General features: G+C 45.6%; 1 protein-coding gene across 2 annotated transcripts in view; it reads right to left on the reverse strand.

The window, feature by feature from the left end:
* The window catches only part of MAPK4 (mitogen-activated protein kinase 4), an 87690-nt gene that overhangs the window by 44311 nt on the left and 21237 nt on the right, over positions 1 to 22142 (reverse strand). Inside the window, exon 2 of one of the 2 annotated variants that reach the window (XM_083702791.1) lies at positions 1739 to 1906. The exons of the other annotated variant lie outside the window; for it this stretch is intronic. The gene's annotated coding sequence lies outside the window, so the exon portion shown is untranslated. The remainder of the gene's footprint in view (positions 1 to 1738; positions 1907 to 22142) is intronic. 2 annotated transcript variants of the gene reach the window in all.

Raw genomic sequence — 22142 nt, forward strand, 5'->3', positions numbered from 1 at the left:
AATGGAGTAGAGGAACTGAATTGCTCTCCCATCTCTGGGGTCACCTCCATGTTCTATATCTCTACTCCACTTGGTATAGTGGTAAATTCTGAACATCAGGTTTTCTGCATGAGAGCCATGCTCCTGTAGACATGCCCACCAGACTGCCAGTATTCTGTGGGAAATTTAGGTTGGTGTGATTCATGCAATTAAAGCAGATTAATAGTCCTCGGTTGCCCTAGTGCAACAAATCCATTTTTTTTTAAAAAAAGACATTTTTGCAGTTAGGAAAGTGACAGTCAAATGCACTGAAAGGAGTGGAGATGAATTAACGATTAATGGAAAGATGCATAAACACCCCACAAGCAAATCAGAACAAATGCTGAATAATGACCACATATAATTTAAGTTCCACGTAAGCATTGTACTTTGGAAAAGCACTTCAAGATGTGGGTGTTTGAATCCATATGTTTTGGTTTTTTAAAATGTATTTTTATTAAAGATTTTCTTGGTTTACAAAAGTATGTGCAATGTCTCTCTCTTTTTTTCCAAGTAACATTTTATATAGATCAGTTTCATTTGTTGAGACATTAGGAAGAAAAGGGGGAAAGAGGTGGAGGGGGGAAAGGTGAGTGGGGGTGGGGTCAGGTGGCGATGTTTCTATTTTACTTAATATATGTGGGGTTTTGTGTCAGCGTCGCTTGTGCAGGTTCTCTGCTATTCATTTGTGTTCCTTTGGTGGTGAGAGAGGTTGGGGTTGGCTTAGGGTGTGGTTGTTTATTTGTGATTGGCTGTGGTGATCTTTGTTTTCATGTGTGAGTGGGGTGGGTGTTTTGGAACAGGTTAGCCATATTGATTTGTATGCTGTTGGTGGATTTTTGTCATTGTCTTGTTAGGCTGTGTATGTGATAAAGGGGAGCGATACCGGGGTGAAGGCGTCTTCTTCTAATTGTCCCCATGTCAGTTTCAGTTTATTGGTTAATTTTTCTAGTAAGGCTGTGTCCCATACTATTTGGTACCATTGGTCCATGCTTACTCCTGACAGGTCTCTCCCGTGTCTGGTTATGATGTTTCTGGCTGCTGAAAGTAGGTGGGTTATGAGTTCTTTGTGGTGTAAATGGGCATTATTGTCTTGGAAGATGTTTAGTAGGGCCCATTCTGGGGTGATTTCTAATACTTGCTTAGTTACTTTACATATTTCTCGTATGGCTGTTGTCCAGAATAGTTGGATTTTGGGGCACTCCCACCACATGTGGAGGTATGTGCCTGTGGAGGTGCACCCTCTCCAGCTTTTTGGTGAGGTTCCTGGGCATATTAGCACTAGTTTTCTTGTTGTTAGGTACCACCTGTAGCTGAGTTTCAAATCCGTATTTTTGTAATTCAGGAGGGCAACCAAGATGATCAATGGTCGGGAAACCAAGCCTCATAAGGAATGGTTGAGGGAGCTGGGAAAACTTTCTGACATTAAGAGTGGTTTGACAGTGGACTGGACTCCCTTGGGTAGTTGTGGACTCACCTTCAATTGAGGTTTTTAAGCAGAGGTTGGAAGGCCATCGGTCATGGATGCTTTGGTTGAGATTCCTGCATATGCAACTCTACAATTCAATGATTCAATGATCAGGATGAACCAAAGACTATACAAAAGAAAGAAAGAACTTCTAACCAATGTAGACACTATGTCTTCAATAACAAGCCCAGCCGCCGCACTGAAGGAGCAGCAAATTGTTATTTATTTAGTTTTTTATGGTTGTATTCTTACTGGCAGGGAAGGGGAGAGGAATCTGTGAGGTTTTCTGTGTTCAGGTGCCAAAATAATCTGATCTCTGCACCTTGACTTGGGAGGGGGGGTGTTAATATTTGCTGCTTTACCTCAGCTAGCAAAATGGATTGGGTCTGCTCTGCATGGTTCTCTGTGGCTCCCTCTGAACTGCAGAAATAAAAGAAAAGAAAGATAAGAAACTGCCTTACACCAAGCCAGACCACCTTAGTATTGTGTATACTGCCTGCTAGCATCTCTCCAGTTTTTCCCCCAGACATGGCTGTCTCTCTGGAGGACTGTGCTTGAGGTGAGGGGAGTGAGCAATGAGAAGTAGGAGCATGTTAGGAAAAAGGAGCACAAATCCACTTTCCCTCCCTATCAGCACCATAAAACTCAAAGGGGCTGTAATGGTAAGATGCATTTGAAAGTCTCTGGCTATTTTGCAAAGCTGTCTGTAAAACTTTAAGATTTAGGTATATTTAGGAGGGATCCGGGTGGCGCTGTGGGTTAAACCACAGAGCCTAGGGCTTGCTGATCAGAAGGTTGGCAGTTCGAATCCCTGTGATGGGGTGAGCTCCCGTTGCTCGGTCCCAGCTCCTGCCAACCTGGCCGTTCGAAAGCACGTCAAAGTGCAAGTAGATAAATAGGTACCGCTCCGGCGGGAAGGTAAATGGTGTTTCCATGCGCTGCTCTGGTTCGCCAGAAATGGATTAGTCATGCTGGCCACATGACCCGGAAGCTGTACGCCGACTCCCTCGGCCAATAAATGAGATGAGTGCCGCAACCCCAGAGTCAGCCACGACTGGACCTAATGGTCAGCGGCCCTTTTACCTTTACCTTTAGGAGGGTCTGGTGTTCCCTGTTTGTTCAGGTTGTACGAAGGTGGTTTTTTGTTTTTTAATTACACCAAATTAGAAACTGAGAGGCATTTCTTGCAGATTTTGGTGGGAAATTAATCACCCCAAAGTTTTGCTCTAAAAATGTCAGCCACCTAGACTCCATTTAGGCGCCCTGTGCCAACAATGGTTCTTCCTTCTCCCCAGAGTGCCAGGCCAGGATTTATCAAAACGAACCATGAAATGCCACCTCTCTCATTAAGGCTTCAATCCTGTGTTGGAGATAGGCATGGCTAAGTCCCAAATCTACCCACAATGTGTGTGTCTGTGTGTATGTGTGTGTGTGTATATATATATATATATATACGAAAGCAAATATATATATATATATATATATATATATATATATATATATGCAGGTTTTGGTGTCCTCGGGTGTCTTCCCGTGTAAAAGTTGGGGTGTCTAGGCGACGTTTCGACGAGGTCTCACTCGTCATCTTCAGGCTGGTGCTTTCGGCTTCTTGTTACTGGAACAGAGCGGGATCTCAATGTTTGAGTTCCTATAAATACTGTAGAGGGGGTGTGGTGTCTAGCCTCCAATGTTCTGGGCAGAGAGGAAGTTCCCAGGCTAGTGTGCCTTTTCTTCTTTTGTTCCTTAATTACTTGAGAGATACCTTGAGTGATTTCTTGAGTGATATCCTGAGTACCACTTAGGTGGGTCATTAGGTGTGGATTAGTTGCTAAAGTCTTTGTGTCTTGACCTCTTGAACTTTGTGAAGAGTTTTCCTGAGAAGATGGCTGTATTGCACTTGGTTGTGCTTTGGCTTGGCTTCGTGTATAGGGGCGAGCTGTGGTTTTGTGGCTTGTGTCAGCCAGATCTGTGTAGGGATTGCAGGGGGGTGCAGCATCCGGAGGTGCCACCATGGATTGGCTACTGGATGGTGTCAGTAATTCATCTGTGGAGAGGGTCTGGGTTTGGGATATATATGGATATATATGGATATATATATCCATCCTTGCAGAACAACAGGCTGATAAAACCTGACTTCCCAGCCCAGTCCAGTTTCATAACAGAATCTTGTTATGAGAAAAAGTTGAAGCAAAAATGCAGGCGACATGAAGTGGAACGGAAGCAAAGCCTTGGGTTTTTTGGTGTGTTTTTTTACCATAGCTGAACTGGAACAGGAGCTGAATTACAAAACATATGGATTCAAACGCCCGCATCTTGAAGTGCTTTCCCAAAGCTCGGCACAGCCAGGTCGCTCTGGCGTGGACTCCTCAAGCGAATGCAACTAGAAGTCTGCCTCTGATAATGATCTCTGCATTTCTGCAGCGCTGACTGATCGCAGGCTATGTTTAGCAACACATTCCTGTGCCAAATGAGCAGAGGCCAACTAGGGGGGTGAAAAATGCAACAGCTATTTTAGCAGGCCCAAGCAGAACTGTAAGAGAGACGCGTGCTGAGCACTGTCGCCAGTTTTTAGGTGCCACACAAGTCCTTGCACCAGGGGGGGTGAAGGTCAGGCCAAGGTGCTGCATGAGGCCCACCAAGGCTTTCTATCTGGCCCTTGAGACTCTTTTCAGGGCACACTGCCTACCCATGAGCGTCCCCTGCTGGTCCTGCTTCACACGCCCCTTGAGTGCTTCTGGCTGCCAGGATCACAGAATCATAGAACCATACAATTGTAGAGTAGGAAGGAATCTCAACTAAAGCATCCATGACAGATGACCATCTAACCTCTGCTTCTAAACCTCCAAAGAAGGAGAGTCCACAATCTCTTGAGGGAGACTGTTCCACTGTCAAACAGCTCTTACTGTCAGAAAGTTTTTACCAAACCTCCTCCCCATTTGGCCCACGAGACCATTTTGGACAAGCTTTTCCCGCTCTGCACAACACTTCGCAAGTGCCCAGCCACCAGCTGGATGTCTGGTGCTAGGGAAGCGCTGGAATTAACTGTTGGAACTCAGCACACTTCTAAGTGTAGAAGCCTTTGGGGAGTTAGAACTCCATGCCATTTATCACTTCCCCAAGGCCAAACAATAAGTCAGAGGCTGGACATGAGACTCTCAGGGAGCATAGTCAATGGGTTGTGGCTGGCTTTTGGATTCAGTCCCTTGAGGAGGGGGACTGTTTTCACCAGGGACACTTAATTATCTCACACTTACAGGATCTTCAGAGGAATAATAATAATAATAATTTATTATTTATACCCCGCCCATCTGGCTGGGTTTCCCCAGCCACTCTGGACAGCTTCTGACAGCATATTAAAATACAATAACCTATTAAACATTAAAAGCTTCCCTAAACAGGGCTGCCTTCAGGTATCTTCTAAAAGTCTGGTAGTTATTTTTCTCTTTGACATCTGGTGGGAGGGCGTTCCACAGGGTGGGTGCCACTATTGAGAAGGTCCTCTGCCTGGTTCCCTGTAACTTGGCATCTTGCAGCGAGGGAACCGCCAGAAGGCCCTCAGCGCTGGATCTCAGTGTCCGGGCAGAACGATACGGGTGGAGACGCTCTTTCAGGTATACTGGACCGAGGCCATTTAGGGCTTTAAAGGTCAGCACCAACACTTTGAATTGTGCTCGGAAACGTACTGGGAGAAAAGTCTAAGGAGTAAATCTGGAGTGAAGTCCCTAAGACAGTTGGGTGGTGCCTTGTATGGCTCCTTCCGGCAACTCCTGCAGCCAAGCTGGTGCCAGACACATTGCTCTGCTTTCCTTTGGACCACATCAGTGAGGCTGAGAAGGGGGTCCTGTCATCTGGGCAGCCCAGAACCTCCAGACACACTGCCCAGGCTTGCACCCCAGGAAGGTCACTTTGGTGTTGCTAACACAGCAGTTTGACTTCACCCCCAGAGGCGCACTCCATTATCTCTCGAGACAAATGGATGCAAAAAACAACCACTTGTTGACAATGACAGAAACTGATGGAAAGTGTTTCATAGAGGCAACAGTCCATCTCCTCAAGGGGAACCCAGTCATGTATCTCCTTTCCAGCATTTCCACCTCTCCGGCCAATTCTTCAGCTACAGAGAAAATTTATGGCTGCGGCCATCGTTTGACTGCAAGCAGGTCGAACTGACGAAGGTTCAGCTGCCTTTTAAATCTCCTGTCCTTGCGCCTTGTGAGATTGCCGAATCCCTAAACACTCTAGCCAAAGGCCCTGTCACACTTGGCTAATGGGCTCTGCATTACGAGCTGTCCATCCTGAGCTTTTCCCCCTTGAAAGTGTGTCTGGCCTAATACATTGCGGGCATAATAACCGGGCAGAGCTTCCACTGAATTCAAGGTTCAGCAGTAAATCATCCCAAAGCACGGCGCTTCAGCCTGACTCTTGGCTGCAAGCCTGCAGGCTTTGTCAGGGAAGCCAAACCATTACATCATGCAGATATTTATTTATTTTACTTACTTACTTTATTTTACTTACCTACTTACTTTATTTTACTTACTTACCTACTTTATTTTACTTACTTACTTTCTTTATTTTACTTACTTATTTTACTTACTTATTTACTTACTTTATTTTACTTACTTACTTACTTACTTACTTAGACAGGCTGGGCCTGAGGCACCTTTGCCAAGCAGACAAAGAGGAAACAGAGGCAGGGCTGCTAATGAGGTCACGGCTGATGGCTTTGCAGAAAAAGGGTTCTAGGAAGAGATTGTGTTTTGCTAAGGCTGAGAATGTCAATTACTTTGGGTTGCATTCAGCTAACTTTTACTCAGAGCAGACACACCAGAATTAATGGCCCTAGCTACGTAGTTGCTGCCATTTATTTTAACAGGTCTACTCTGAGTACAAGTTAGTTGAATACAAAATAAGGATATGACAAGAATTTGTTTGTTTTTCTGTTTGTGTTCTTTATTTGTGTTATAAAATGAATAAAAAAATGGGGGGGGGGGAGTTAGTTGAATACAACCCTTCAGATCTAAAGAAAGCCCATGGATTTTTTTCTGGGGAGTGGAGAATGTGCTTTAAACGTGCTTTGAATGTGTGGTGTTATAAGCTGCCTTCAGCTCCTTACAGCAGAGCTTGAAAACCCATCACCCTCCAGATGTTACTAGACTTCAGCCAGCATAAGGCCAATGGTCCAGGGTCCATGGGACTTGTAGTCTATCAACATCTGGAGGTCCACATCCCTGCCTTGGAATAGCACTGGGATACAGGTAATAACCAATGACAAGAGAACTGGTCTCAAAGCTTTCCTTGAAATAATTCTGTTGGGTTTCCCCACCCAGACTTGTTCTGTCACTGAGGGTTTGGCACAGATATTGGCTTGTGTATATCGCACCCGCCTATGCAGAGAGTGTGCGGCACAAATTAGATTGGTAAAGAGCAGCCCTAGGCAGGAACGGCATCTGCTTTGCCGGGAAAATGTTCTTTATCAGATTTACAAACATTTCTGCAAACATCCATGATCTCACAGAATCTTTTAAAAGCATCACGCCATGCGCAGCTTTCAATTCCCCTAATGCAAGGCTGGGAATTATCCATCCCACGCATAATCTTTAAACTCCTAGAAACAATATCCTTTAGTAGGAACATTGGGGACATTCCCAGCCCTTCGTGGAAGTGGTGCTGATTTAACCTCATGACTCCTGCCCACAAAGCAAGCCTTCCCCAAGAAAGACACTGGGCAGGATTCGCCCTATGAGCTCTGACAGCAGAACTGTTGGCATCTTTCTGTCTCAGGAGACAATAGAAGAGTTTGGATTTGATATCCCGCTTTATCACTACCCGAAGGAGTCTCAAAGCGGCTAACATTCTCCTTTCCCTTCCTCTCCCACAACAAACACTCTGTGAGGTGAGTGGGGCTGAGAGACTTCAGAGAAGTGTGACTAGCCCAAGGTCCCCCAGCAGCTGCATGTGGAGGAATGGAGACGCGAACCCGGTTCACCAGATTACGAGTCTACCGCTCTTAACCACTACACCACACTGGCTCCACACCACACTGGAGGAGTGTGCCTTTGGGGGTGAAGTCAAACTGCTGGAAGGTTACAGTGCCTGTTGTGGCTGTAGAGACCGATGTGGGAGAGACATGTTTTGTTGCAGCTGGGGCAGCTGAAGGCATCTGGTTGCACTGTCGCAGATGCAGCACAGAATTTCTTCTCTCTGCACTCCTCCCGGCCGTCATTCCTCCTCTGGTCATTGCTGTGAATGAATGATCTGACTGTCTCTCTCTAGGCACTGCAGTTGTCTACAAGGGATTTCCACTAGACGGGGTTGATGTTGCTAACCTTCATGTCACATCTGCAAACATCTTTGCAACACAGAGTTGGTCTGCCAGGGGACCTGGTGCCGTCAGAGAAACTGAGTTTGCACAATAGGGCTTCCCCTTCCTTTCTTCTCCTTGTGTGCTTCCTGAAATTAGGCTGATGAAGCCCCAGAACAGTACTAGAGTGGGGAGGACGGTGGGATTGATAATAATAATATTATAATAATTTATTATTTATACCCCGCCCATCTGGCTGAGTTTCCCCAGCCACTCTGAGTGGCTTCCAGTCGAGAGTTAAAAACAATACAGCATTAAATATTAAAAACTTCCTTAAACAGGGCTGCCTTCAGATGTCTTTTAAAAATAAGATAGCTGCTTATTTCCTTGACATCTGAAGGGAGGGTGTTCCACAGGGCGGGTGCCACTACCGAGAAGGCCCTCCGTCTGGATCCCTGTAACCTCACTTCACGCAATAAAGGAACCGCCAGAAGGCCCTCGGTGCTGGATCTCAGTGGCCAGGCTGAATGATGGGGGTGGAGATGCTCCTTCAGGTATACTGGGCCGAGGCCGTTAGGGCTTTAAAGGTCAGCACCAACACTTTGAATTGTGCTCGGAAACGTACTGGGAGCCAATGCAGATCTCTCAGGACCGGTGTTATGTGGTCCCAGTGGCTGCTCCCAGTCACCAATCTAGCTGCCGCATTCTGGATTAATTGCAATTTCCGGGTCACCTTCAAAGGTAGCCCCACGTAGAGCACATTGCAGTAGTCCCAGCGGGAGATAACTACCGTCTGGCAAGCTGAAACACAACACTGAATTCCACCCACTCTCTCGTTCCCCATCCCCTTCCATTTTGATCCCGCAACTGGGTTTATGAAATCCATTAAGGCCTTAATGGAAAATACAAAAGCAGTGTATCATTATTATGACTCATTCATTCATTCATTCCATTTCTTATTTAAACCAGAGATTGTTGACTCTTGTATTCTTGGTGTACGCACAACTCATTTCTATGGTGGAAATTTGTAGGCAGGTTGTGGTTTTGCGCATAGGTCCTCAACCTATGGGGATGCACAAGGCCACATCAGACGTGCCATAACACAGCTGTTGCTACCAGGCTGGATTCCATCTTAGGCTGACCAGACCAAAGGAGCACTACATGTGTATCTGGACTAGAAGACATTATTTTGATGAGATGCTCATTTTACAGATTTCCACAAGTGCTGCAACATGATGGGAGAAAGGCAGGAGCTTTTTTAAAATAAGATACACATAGGGACGCGGGTGGCGCTGTGGGTTAAATCACAGAGCCTAGGACTTGCCGATCAGAAGGTCGGCGGTTTGAATCCCTGTGACGGGGTGAGCTCCCGTTGCTCGCTCCCTGCTCCTGCCAACCTAGCAGTTCAAAAGCACGTCAAAATGCAAGTAGATAAATAGGTACCGCTCCAGCGGGAAGGTAAACTGTGTTTCTGTGCACTGCTCTGGTTCGCCAAAAGCAGCTTAGTCATTCTGGCCACATGACCCGGAAGCTGTACGCCGGCTCCCTCGGCCAATAAAGCGAGATGAGCGCCGCAACCCCAGAGTCAGTCACAACTGGACCTAATGGCCAGGGGTCCCTTTACCTTTACACATTTCTGGCCAAATACTTATGTCTTTCTCTTGCCACATTGCAGGGCTAGTATTCCTTCAGTAGTAATGCTGAAGTAACACTGGGCATACTGCTCTGTGAATTGCCACTTCAAGATGAATAATGTGCATTATTAGCACTATAGTAATATCTCTGGTTACGAACCGTCCTCCTTGTGAACGCTTCAGGTTGTGAACTCCGCTAACCCAGAAGTAGGTGCTCCTGGTTGTGAACTTTGCCCCGGGATGCGAGCGGAAATCGTGCACCAGAGGCGTGTGCACAGCAGAAGGCCCCATTAGCGAAAGTGCACCTCAGGTTAAGAACGGTTTTGAGTTGAGAACGGACCTCCTGAACGAATAAAGTTCGTAACCAGAGGTACTACTGTATTAAGTATGAATCAAAAGTGGGTCCCATGTTGCAGCCGGGGAATCAGAGGTGGGTCTCTGGTCCAGAAATAATAATAATAATAATAATAATAATAATAATAATAATAATAATAATACAGTGGTACCTCCGGTTGCAGACAGGATCCGTTCCGGAGCTCTGGTCGGATCCCGAGGTATCCGCAACTAGAGGGACATGCGCGCGGCAGTAGAACGCTTCTGGGCATGCACGCATGGCAAAAACCCGGAAATATACTTCTGGGTTTGCAGCTTACTTATCTCGAAGTTTACATAACCGAAGGGATACATGAGCGGAGGTACAACTGTAACAATAATAATTTATACCCCGCCCATCTGGCTGGGTTTCCCTAGCCACTCTGGACGGCTCCCAACAGAATATTAAAAACACGATAAAACATCGAACATTTTCGATGCCCTCAGGTGTCTTCTAAAAGTCAGATAGTTGTTTATTTCCTTGACATCTGATGGGAGGGGGTTCCACAGGGCAGGCACCACCACCAAGAAGGCCCTACTAAGAAATACCACTTGCTGGAAACCACAGGAGAGTGTGTTCTTGTGGTCGGATCCTGCTGGTGGGTTTGCCACAGACAGCCACACTGAGAACAGGAAGCTAGACTACATGGTCCACTGGCCTGATCTAGCGGGCTCTTCTTAATGTTCTTAAAACTAGATTGTCAATTGATTTCAATGGGTTTACTCTGAGTATGATTTAGTAGACTGACGTGCCAAGTTCATCCTTCAGATCTGACCTAAGCCAAACCTGTCTTCTTCTTCCCATTGCCTCCTCTCCCCCTATGCTCTCCAGAAAATGCTCGGAAAATACGTTTCTATGGCAACCAAATGGCATTATTAAGAATACCACAACAAGTGTGAAGTTTACAATTTTCTCTCCAATTTATAAGGGCGCAGCATGCGATATAGCTGGTTGCGCTTTCAAAGGGCGAAGCCCAGCCCAGAGGAGGGAAAGGTCGCATTTTTCCAAAGCAAGTCCTCCACTTCCTCTGGAGAAGAGTAAAACACACATGCTGAATCCAGCCCTGGCAGAGAGGAATAATCAGCCGTAACATCAACAGTCGAGGGCTCGACAAGGTGATGTTAGCAAACAGCTTTCCCTGGATTGATTTCCGTCAGGCGTGGGAAGGAGAATCTGTGGAGATCGGCTGATGTGCGCAGCAGCAGCAGTACTGCAAGGTCTTGAGTCTCTTTCAATGTCTAAGATGTGAGTGGGAAGCTTCAGCCCGCAGAAGCTCAGAGCAGAGACAACGAAATCCAGCAAGCTCAGGACCGATTCACATATTACCGGGAAGGGATGTGTTAGGACAGGAGTGGGGAACCTCAAGCGCAAGGGCCAAAGAAGGTTTCTCTACTTGGCCCTTGGGACTTTGCCCAGGCAACGTCCCCCCACCCTTCCCAACCACATAGGCTCTCCCGAACCATACCCGTCATTGTACTCGTTTCACATCTTTGTAGACTGTTTTTGTCTGGCTGGACTTTGATCATGTTATGTACTGAAGTTCTCACCCTGGGCCAGCAGGGGGATACTGTAGATAGTTCAGGTCCACATATGCAAATAAGGGATCGAAAGTGACGTTCAGTGATTGGATAGTTAAAGAAAATGGTTACTGTTGCATTCTAGTGGAGCTCTATATAAGCAGGCTGGCTGAACCCTTCAGTTCAGTTCTGTTCTGGCCTGTGAATAAACAAGAGCTGTTTGAAGAATCGCTGTGTCGTCTGATATGTTCACCCACAACTTAACGGATCATGCCCTGGATGGAAGACAGAGAATCACAGAACCATAGACTTGGAAGGGACACCCGAGAACCATTGTCCAAGCCCCTGCAATGCAGGAATATGAACTACAGTGGTACCTCGGGTTAAGTACTTAATTCGTTCTGGAGGTCCGTTCTTAACCTGAAACTGAAGCAAAGTTCTTAACCCGAGGTACTATTTCTGGGTTAGAGGAGTCTGTAACCTGAAGCATATGTAACCTGAGTTACCACTGTAAAGTATCCATGACCAAGAGCTATGCGACCTCTGCTTAAAAACCTCCAAGGAGAGAGAGTCCACAACCATCCATCGTGGGAACCCATTCATTCCACTGTCGAACAGCACTTACTGTCAGACAGTTCTTGCAATTGCCTTCTATGGGCTCAGTTAGGACTTGTTTGTTTGTTTGCAGTTGCATGTTACCGTAAGCAGGGAAACTGCTAGGGGTGGCGGATAAATGCTGTTAATGAATAAATAATAAAATAAGGAGCACTTCACACTATGATCTTGTTGAATGTAACCCTACGCTATGATACATTGAAGAAAAGAAAACAATTCTTCTCCTCCCAGCCACCCCCTGCCTGAAAACTAGCATCTCAGGAAGCAGGCATGCTAGCATCACTGTGCAGGCAAGCTAGCTAGCTTTGCTGAGGAAAATAGGCTTTTCTTCTTTTTAATGCTGCGGAATACTCAGTCATGCATCCCACATCCCCACCTGCATTCTGCATTGGCATATAGTCCAAGACTGCCTGCTTTCCCCCTGACCATATAAAGCAGTCAGGTGGCGCTGTGTTTTAAACCACAGAGCCTAGGACTTGCCAATCAGAAGGTCAGCGGTTCGAATCCCCACAACGGGGTGAGCTCCCATTGCTCAGTCCCTGCTCCTGCCAACCTAGCAGTTCGAAAGCACGTCAAAGTGCAAGTAGATAAATAGGTACTGCTCCAGTGGGAAGGTAAACGGCATTTCTGTGTGCTGCTCTGGTTCGCCAGAAGTGGCTTAGTCATGCTGGCCACATGACCCGGAAGCTGTACACCGGCTCCCTTGGCCAATAAAGCGAGATGAGCACCACAACCCCAGAGTTGTCTGCGAATGGACCTAATGGTCAGGGGTCCCTTTGCCTTTAACTTTTTAGGACCAATGCAGGCAACCACAGTGCAGGGAATAAAGCGTGCACCAAGGAAGATAGCAGGAAAAGCAGCAATGATCTGAGTTGCTTAAGTGCCCCTAATTGAGAAAGTAAGAGCCTCATGGATGCACCCTTAATTAACTTAAAAGGCTCCCTATCCATCAACAGGAGCCCTGCAAGAACTATTTGCTTTCAAGCAGAAAAAAAAGAAGGGAAAAAAGGGAGTGATGCTCAGAGGCTATTTATGGCAGCCTTAGTTATCCTGGCCATAAAAATAGGCTTTGCTGTTACTGCATGGGAAGCAGAGTGGTCCAAGAAAGCTTGGGAATCTGGGGGCGGGGGGCTCTCAGGCATCTGCAACAGCAAAATCAATCCAATCAATTACAGCTCAAAGCGATTGCACCTACAAATCACCACTTGCAAATCATCAGGAAGAGTAAGCGACTACTGAGCTCTGCTCAAGGCAAAGCGTCAGGATTTGCCAAGAGGCAGGTTGTTTTTCAACACTCATTTAAGCTAGTCAATATGCCATGTCAATATGCAACAAACAAGAGTAGCGCAAACAGCCAAGCAGAATGAAAATAAGCAACAGCTGATTCTTTTGCTTTAGTGTTGGCGCAGGAAGCTACCTTATACAGGGTCAGACCCCCCTGGGTCCTTCTATGGCAGGGGTAGGGAGAGTGTGGCCCTCCAGAGGTTGTTTCACTCCAACCCCCATCAGTTCCAGCCAGCATAGTTTGACGTCAAGGATGATGGGAGCTGAAGTCCAGCAACATCTGGAGGGCCTAAAACTGCCAGATTCAACCAACCAGTCCCATTAGTGAAAAAAAGGATAATGGTATTCTAGGTTGCATCAGCAGAAGTGTATTCTCCAGACCAAGGGAAGTACAGTGGTGCCTCGCAAGATGAAAAGAATCCGTTCCGCGAGTCTCTTCGTCTTGTGGTTTTTTCATCTTGCGAAGCAACCCTATTAGTGGCTTAGCGGATTAGCGCTATTAGCGGCTATTAGCGGCAAAGCGGCTAAGTGGCTATTAGTGGCTTAGCGGCTTAGAAAAAGGGGGGGAGCGAAAAAAATCGCAAGACTCGCAAGACATTTTCATTTTGCGAAGCAAGCCCATAGAGAAATTCGTCTTGTGAAGTGCCTCGAAAAATGGAAAACCCTTTCGTCTAGCAGGTTTTTCGTCTTGCGAGGCATTCGTCTTGCGGGGCACCACTGTAATAGTACCAGGGCTGCCATATTTCAAAAAGTAAAAACTAGGACACCCCCCCCCCCGAAAGTTGTTGAGCTTCTTCCCCCCTTCAAAACATGATTTTTTTATTAACTTGCCTAAGATCCAGGACAAAGCACTGCCTTTCAGGAATTGCTCCCACAAAAATCTGGACATATGACAGCCTTACCCAAACCAGCTTCTAGATGGTTTTCAAGAGCAGTAGAGCAGTAGTTTTCTGTTAAGTATATTGGTTATTTCTGTCTCTCTCTCACCACTGCCCCCCCCCAGTGTAAATATACTCTGTTCCTTTTGCCAATTACCCATGAATTGTTGATCAAAGATGTTGTTTTGACCTAAATCCTATCATATACTATTTATGTAATATAGCATACATAAAATGGAATACATTGGAGCACAGTTTCAATGCAGTTTGGTCCCACGCACATTTTTTTTTAACTCAAGCACCTCAAAGCAACAGGCATCCATGTCACTTTTATGGTGACTGGGAGATTTTAATTTCCCTTAGCAAAGGAGGATGCATTTTCTCCTTAAGTATTATTATCAGACTTCATTCGGGAACCTCAGAAACACTTTTACTGAGGTGTCGCACCATGTATGCAAGGCTCTTGCCTGAAAGGAACCTCATTTAATTCAACAGGACCAGCTTCTCTGAGTAGACATGATTAGGACCGAGCTGTATCCCTGTTAAAAAGGGATACAGCTGACTACAGTTGTCATCCTCTACTCATTCACCTGGAAGAAAATCCAATTGAACTGAATGGGGCTTGCTTCTGAGTAGAAATGGCTAGGACCGTGCCGTAAAAGTCTTTTACTGCCCTAGTTTTTCACACCCTTCGTGATATGAGAAAACTGCCAAGATGGCGCCAGTGAGACAGGTCCTGTCACCTTAGCTTCGCAGACTGGAGGTGATGGGCAGGAGAACTACACCCATAAACAGCTTGACCAAAGTTACATGCTGGGAAATCCTGAGTCAGATTTCTGGGGCAGTCGGTGCCTAAATAAGACATTTCCTTCCCTCCCCAGAGGCCCCCACTGTTGCCAAGATGTCTGTGATGTTTCTGTGAACATCCTGGGCTTTCCATTCATCAGCTTCTCCAGGTGGGAAGGGAGGGACAATAATGACAGACACATATAGCAACAAATCAGACATTGGCTCAGGAGTCAAAATCGTCCCTTGCCCCCAAGAACATTCATATGGTTAGCCATTCCTTAGCCGCAAAAGTATTTTTTGTTTGTTTGTTTAAAAGGATTTTTTTAAAATAAAAAACTCTCCCCTTTCAGCAAGCCTTTCTGAGTGGTTTTCTTTTCTTTCTTTCTTTTTCAGTTATATTTTATTAAATTTTCCAAAGCGTGACATAGACACTCCAATATATAATATTTTTTTCTTTCATGTTCTCAACTTCCCACCCCATTTTCCGTGGTGTTTTTTTTATTTCTCCCCCTTGCTGCACCCTGTCTTCTGTATCTTATACCATAACAACAATACAAAATCTCAAATTCCTTCTGTTCATAGTTTGAATCCTGCTCACAAATTCAGAATATAGCATTTATTTAAGTAATCCCCCCCCCCCCAAAAAAAGGCTTCCATTCTTCCACAAAACAATTAGGTTCTCTTATTTTGGCTGTTAACTTTGCCAATTCCGCATGATCCAATAATTCCAAAAATGAAATAAATAAATAAATACAAACTGCTCCAGCGACTGAGAGGGAACTTCAGGTGTGGAGAATCTTTGACCTTTGAGACAGGAGTGCCGGCTTGGCCCCACAACCATGGGTGTCCGGGGCCATGGGTGCCATGCAGTGTGCATGGCCACATGACCCTGAAATCTGTGGATGCACAGTCCCTTCATGGAGAAGGTCCCTAGGGAGTTGGCACCTATGCCTTGAGATGTTGCTGAACTACAACTCCCATCATCCCCAGCAAACATGGCCAATGGCCAGGGGTGATGGGAGTTGTAGCTCAGCAACCCCCAAAGGGCCAAAGGTTCCCCTTGTCACATCTAGGGTTGCCATGTTTTGAAGAGCAAAAAGAGGACACATTTGCCGACTTCTATGGATCGCTTGGCCTGGGACGTAGGTGGCGCTGTGGGTTAAACCACAGAGCCTAGGACTTGCTGATCAGAAGGTCAGTGGTTCGAATCCCCGCGATGGGGTGAGCTCCCGTTGCTCGGTCCCTTCTCCTGCCAACCTAACAGTTTGAAAGCACATCAAAGTGCAAGTAGATAAATAGGTACCGCTCCGGAGGGAGGGTAAACGGCGTTTCCGTGCACTGCTCTGGTTCGCCAGAAGCGGCTTAGTCATGCTGGCCACATGACCCAGGAGCTGTACACTGGCTCCCTCGGCCAATAAAGCGAGATGAGCGCCGCAACCCCAGAGTAAGCCACGACTGGACCTAATGGTCAGGGGTCCCTTTACCTTTAGCTTTACTTTTATGGATTGCTTGATGACGCTACCCATGAAAAAGAGGATGTGTCCTGGAAAAAGAGGACATATGGCAACCCTACAAATGTACTGTGCTGGACAGCCCTTCAGACAGAGGAGTCCGCCAGAGATAGGACTGTCTGCTCTAATGGCCAACCTACTCAGAAGAGGAAAAGTACAGTTAGCCTGAACGCAGCGAATTCACATTCAGATCGTCCATGCTGCTGAAAAAATGCCTGCCGCCACCACCCATCTTATGTAAGAAGGTAACTGCACCAGTAACCTGACTGAGCTTTCAACCTAAATTGCAATAGAGTCTCAGAAATACATTTTCCCTGAGCCAGCAGGAACTCTTTTGTCTTTCGTAATCTCGTAAACTTTTACATAACTGGAGCCGTTGCTCCAAAACAGCTCACCAATGGGAACTTTCAAAGTTCCTCTACAGAAACAGTTGAGTCTATATCTGGATATATTTCTGGAAGACGGTGTCTCGGAATGTGCCATTAACCCTACCCACTCAGAGGAACAAAATGCAAGACTCCACCTCCCAACTTTTAAAAACACTGAACTGCAGCTGGGAATATACTGAGATAAAACAGCGGGTGAAGAAAGGTTCTCAATCCTATCCTCCTGGGTTGTTTCCCCAAGCCATATAGCACCCAGGCTGCTTTTTGGCCTTTGTGGGTGGTGGGAAACGGGTTTAAATCAAGGAAGGGAGGGGATCTGTGGCCTTCAGAATCATAGAAGAGTTGGAAGGGGCTGACCATCTGTTCTGCCTGGCCTTTGGTTTTGTTATGTACTGAGTTGAATAGGATCCAAAATGCAGCAGTCTGATTGGTCCTAGAACAATAGGATCCAAAATGCAGTAGTCTGATTGGTCTGCAGGAGCCACCCAATCCAGCTCCAGGTGGAAGTAAATCCGCAACCTGATTGGCCTACAGGAGAATCCCGGAATTAGCTAATCACGCGGGGCCCATTGTGTAAATAATGTATATAAAGCAGACACTTCGGGGGAACTGGCATTCCTCACTACTGTGAGCTGAATAAAGAGCATGAAATCCACACTCAACTCTGAGTATATTTCAGGTTTGGACTCAGTCTGACCCTTATGTCTTCCCTCCCCTTACGGTTTTGATTTATGGGCTACTTTTAAAATGAGGCTGCTTTTTAAATTGCATTTTAACTTGTATTTTAAATTGGTCCCCCCCCCCATTATGTTTCTATTGTAATTTTACTGGTGTTAGCTGCCCTGAGCCCGGCTCTGGCCGGGGAGGGCGGGGTATAAATATAATTTATTATTATTATTATTATTATTATTATTATTATTATTATTATTATTATCTAGTCCAACCCCTTGCATTGCAGGAATCACAACTAAAGAATCCCCCACAGGTTACCATCCAACCCCTGCCTTAAAATCTCAAATGAAGACGAGTCCTTCCAACTTCCATCAGCCCCAGCCAGCTCCTATTTGTGGAGCTAAAGTTTAGCAGTGCTGGCATGTGAAATAAGAGGCAAGGGTGCCTCTGAGAACATACAGAATATATCCCCCTCCCTAAATAACTACAGACAGTCCTCACACTTGAGAGATTAGGGGGAAAAGGGGATATGGTTTCCAAGAAGGCACAAACATGGAACAACACACAGAGATGCATCTTTTGACGAAACCTTATCTTCCCAAGCAGACTCCTGCATACAGTGTGCATTTCAATAAATACTACTGCACAATCTCCTTATAGGAATTAAATTTTTAGAATAAGAAAAGAGCTCTGCATCATAAATCAAAATCCTAAAATAGCACAGGACGGAACACACTGTATATACCCAGTGACTTTTTCACCGTTCCCATGACACACTGGGGGGAAAAATCAAAGGTTGTACCAAGGAACCAGCTTAGCAGCAGCCAAGAGCAATCACCTACAGCAATAATGAGATTAGGAGCATTAACCTTTGCGGGGAGGCAGGGGGAATTAAAAAGGAACGTCGCTAAAATGGGTAACCCATCTGTGCTGCATTTTTGGTGCTACATGGTGAGCTGAGCAGACAAGAGGACTCCAGCCAGCTGTCTGTACTTAAGGAAGAGTCTCTCTAAATAGTCTTCCACGTGCGAGGTGGACAGATAAGAATTGACCTCCAAGCAGCAGAACTGTCAAGTGTGGTCCCAGCGACAGACCCTTGGCGTCAATCAGCTTGGTCAGTGTCACCTCTCACAAAGGTTTATTCAGTCCTATTTCTGCACTGGTGGGACGTGGGTGGCGCTGTGGGTTAAACCACAGAGCCTAGGACTTGCCGATCAGATGGTCGGCGGTTCGAATCCCCGTGACGGGGTGAGCTCCCATTGCTTGGTCCCTGCTCCTGCCAACCTAGCAGTTCGAAAGCACGTCAAAGTGCAAGTAGATAAATAGGTACCACTCTGGGGAAAAGGTAAACGGCGTTTCCGTGCGCTGCTCTGGTTCGCCAGAAGCGGCTTAGTCATGCTGGCCACATGAACCAGAAGCTGTACGCCGGCTCCCTCGGCCAATAAAGCGAGATGAGCGCCACAACCCCAGAGTCGGTCACGACTGGATCTAATGGCCAGGGGTCCCTTTACCTTTACCTATTTCTGCACTGGTATATTCCTAGCCTCCCTATTAATAAAACAGAGAAAACAAAGCATAAGAACTCTTCTTCTCAGCTGTGCAAGGCTCAGGTGGCCTCAGTGGCACAGAGTGCCTTCCATCCGCTTTGGCTGGTGGTCCAGCTCCGCCCCAATCTGGACAGGGATAGCCTAACGTCTATCATCTATGCTCTGGTAACCTCTAGGCTAGATTACAGCAACACGTTATATGTAGGGCTGCCTCTGAAGATGATTCAGAAGCTTCGGCTGGTGCAGAATTCAGCATCCAGGTTGCTCACCTGGTTAAAGGCAGGTTGAGCATATTACACCGATCCTGAGCCAACTGCACTGGCTACCAATTCATTTCCAGCCCAAAGTGCTGGTGTTGACCTATAAAGCCTTACCTGACTCAAGGACTGCAATACCTCAAGGACCGCCTCTCTCCATATGAACCTACCTGGACCCTGAGATCATCCTCTAAAGCCCTTATTTGTGTTCCTCCTCCTCAAGAAGTCCAGAAGATGGCAACACAAGAACGGGCCTTTTCTGCAGTGGCCCCACAGTTGTAGAATGCTCTCCCCAGGGCGGTTTGGCTGGCGCCTTCATTATACACCCTTAAGCACTAGCTGTAGATGTTCCTCTTCAGCCAGGCTTTTGGCTGATTGACATGCAATGCCCTTTTAAATGTTGTGGAAGGGCAATTATTGTGTTGATTCTGTTTTTGTTTTTATTATTTATTATAGATAGATTGATAGATGATAGATAGATAGATAGATAGATAGATGATAGATAGATAGATTAGAAAGACAGATAGATGATAGATAGATGATAGATAGATAGATAGATAGATAGATAGATAGATAGATAGATAGATGATAGATAGATGATAGATAGATATAGATAGATAGATAGATAGATTGATAGATAGATAGATAGATAGATAGATAGATAGATAGATAGATAGATGATAGATAAATGATAGAGATAGAGACAGATGATATACAGTAGTTGTTTTGTGTACCACCCTGAGATCTACAGGTATAGGACGGTATACAAATTTAATTAGTTAATGATTCTGCTAAAGATTGGTGTGTAAATATTGTTGTAGGTTTGTGGGGGGTTGGTTTAGGTGATATCCCAAGTTTCTTCCAATTCTTAGGGCCCTGTACTCCCTTGTGAAGGTTAGCGCCTAACAGAAGTTTGCTGAACTAGTCAGACAAATTTCTTTGTAAGATGACTTTAGCTGGCCCCTTAAGTGTCCTCATCAGGTTCTCCCCCCCCCCCAAATGAGCTAGGTTGCAAGAGCTACAACTATGTGATGGTGCCTTCAAGGATAATGGGGGGTGTCTTTCCTCCACCACACCTCACCTAGTTGCTGGGTAGGAGAATAACAGCCAGAGTTGAGCTGAGCAGAATGCAGGCTAGAAGCTGGAGACACAGAGACATGCTTGCTCCATGCTGGACCCAAAACTATCACTAATGGAGAAGGAAGACCTTTGGGACTGTTGATGCTGTGGGGTGTTAATGCTGTGAGCCCCTCCATCCTGTACTCAGGTTGCATATATGTGTAAATAACACCATATATTCTAAGGATTTCACAGTCTCCGCTGACCTTCATTCCAAGGAAACTGAATTATGGAAACCATGGAGGCTCTGGATGATTAGCTTAGAGATTGGGGTGGTATGTCACAGTCTGTTAAAGAAGCATAGTTGGGAAGTCACGCTCTCTCATCCTAGTCTACCTCACAAGGTCGATGTGAGGATATGAGGGGGAGACTCTGAACAGCACACTAAATGCATTCGCTTTTGGGCTTCCTAGAGGCATCTAGTTGGTCATGGCAAAAACAAGCTATTGGACTAGCAATGTTCTTCTTAGTTTTGTACGTGGAAGGACAGGATTTAACAAATGCGGGGGCCGCTAGGGGCGCTTGGAAGATGGCCAACAATACCATCTCTCCAGCTCACACGAGGTAATTAAGAGGCTGATATGGGAGTAAATCAGCCTCCCAAAATTCTTCCCGGGGAAGGGAAGATGCAGCCTCATTCGTGGTTGCCCACAAATCACCCCCGAGTTCGAAAGGAGGGGGTGAGGGCACTGGACGGAAAGCCCTCGTGTGAGCATTGGATCTCCCAGACGCTGCTTCTGAGAGTGACGCTAGTTGCATTACTTAAGATAAAATATTGGATATAAAAGTAATTGCACATGTTTCGAGCAAAGAAAAGGGTATATCAGCTGCTAATTAAGCCTGCCACTGAGAAATTAAGAGTGATGGAATGGACTGTACAGAAGATAACATCAAAGAATAACAGCTATGTTGGTATGTTTTTTATTATGATACGACCTAACAACACCCCCCCCCCCCAGAAGAACTGTCACATAACTGATAGCAAGTGAGAATGGAAAATAAACTGTGTGGAAATAACTAAAGGCTTTGTTTTTTGGGAATATCTGGAAAGAAAATGAAAGGCTCTCCTGTGACGCAGTTCTTAATCGGGATCCGCCATTATGAGACAGACTATGTTGCGAGATTGATAGTCAGAGCCATTGCTCTGTTATCATGTTTGGATTGTAAGTTTGACTTGGCAAAATCTCTCCTGGAAAGACTGGTTTATGGTGCAACTGGTCTGGGAAAATTAATGAGCAGACGCTTAGATTTTATTTCATCGGAACTACAAAAATGGCGCCTGCTGCCCGAGCAGGACTTTTGGATCAGCGTATGATGATTTACTGCAAACAAAAGACTTACCAGCTTTAAAAAAAAGGGGGGGGGAGAGCCTTACAAAGTTCACACAGAAACATAATAATGCTTGCCTTAACTCGCTTGTGGAAACAACTCAGAGCTTATTAAGAAGAAAAGCGATATCAACAAGAAGATCGGAAGATGGGACTTGTGAACACCAAAAGCAGCAGAAATATGAGATGATCGGACCCTTACTGAACTCGAAGCATGGGAACCCCCAACAAAAATTTAAAATTTGGCAAAATATTTGGACTTTACGATATGTATTGGTATAATTTGGAATAACTAATGTGATATGATTGGATTGTTAAATGGAAAACCTAATAAAAAATATTTTTTAAAAAAGGATTTAACAAAATGCAATATATTTCTCTGCGATAAATGAAAGAAATCCTGTGAAGCAGACTTGACTAATTTCCTTAAAATGTGCCACATCAG

The sequence above is a fragment of the Podarcis gaigeae genome, assembly GCF_964106915.1.
Source record: "Podarcis gaigeae genome assembly, chromosome: 11".
NCBI lineage: Eukaryota > Metazoa > Chordata > Lepidosauria > Squamata > Lacertidae > Podarcis > Podarcis gaigeae.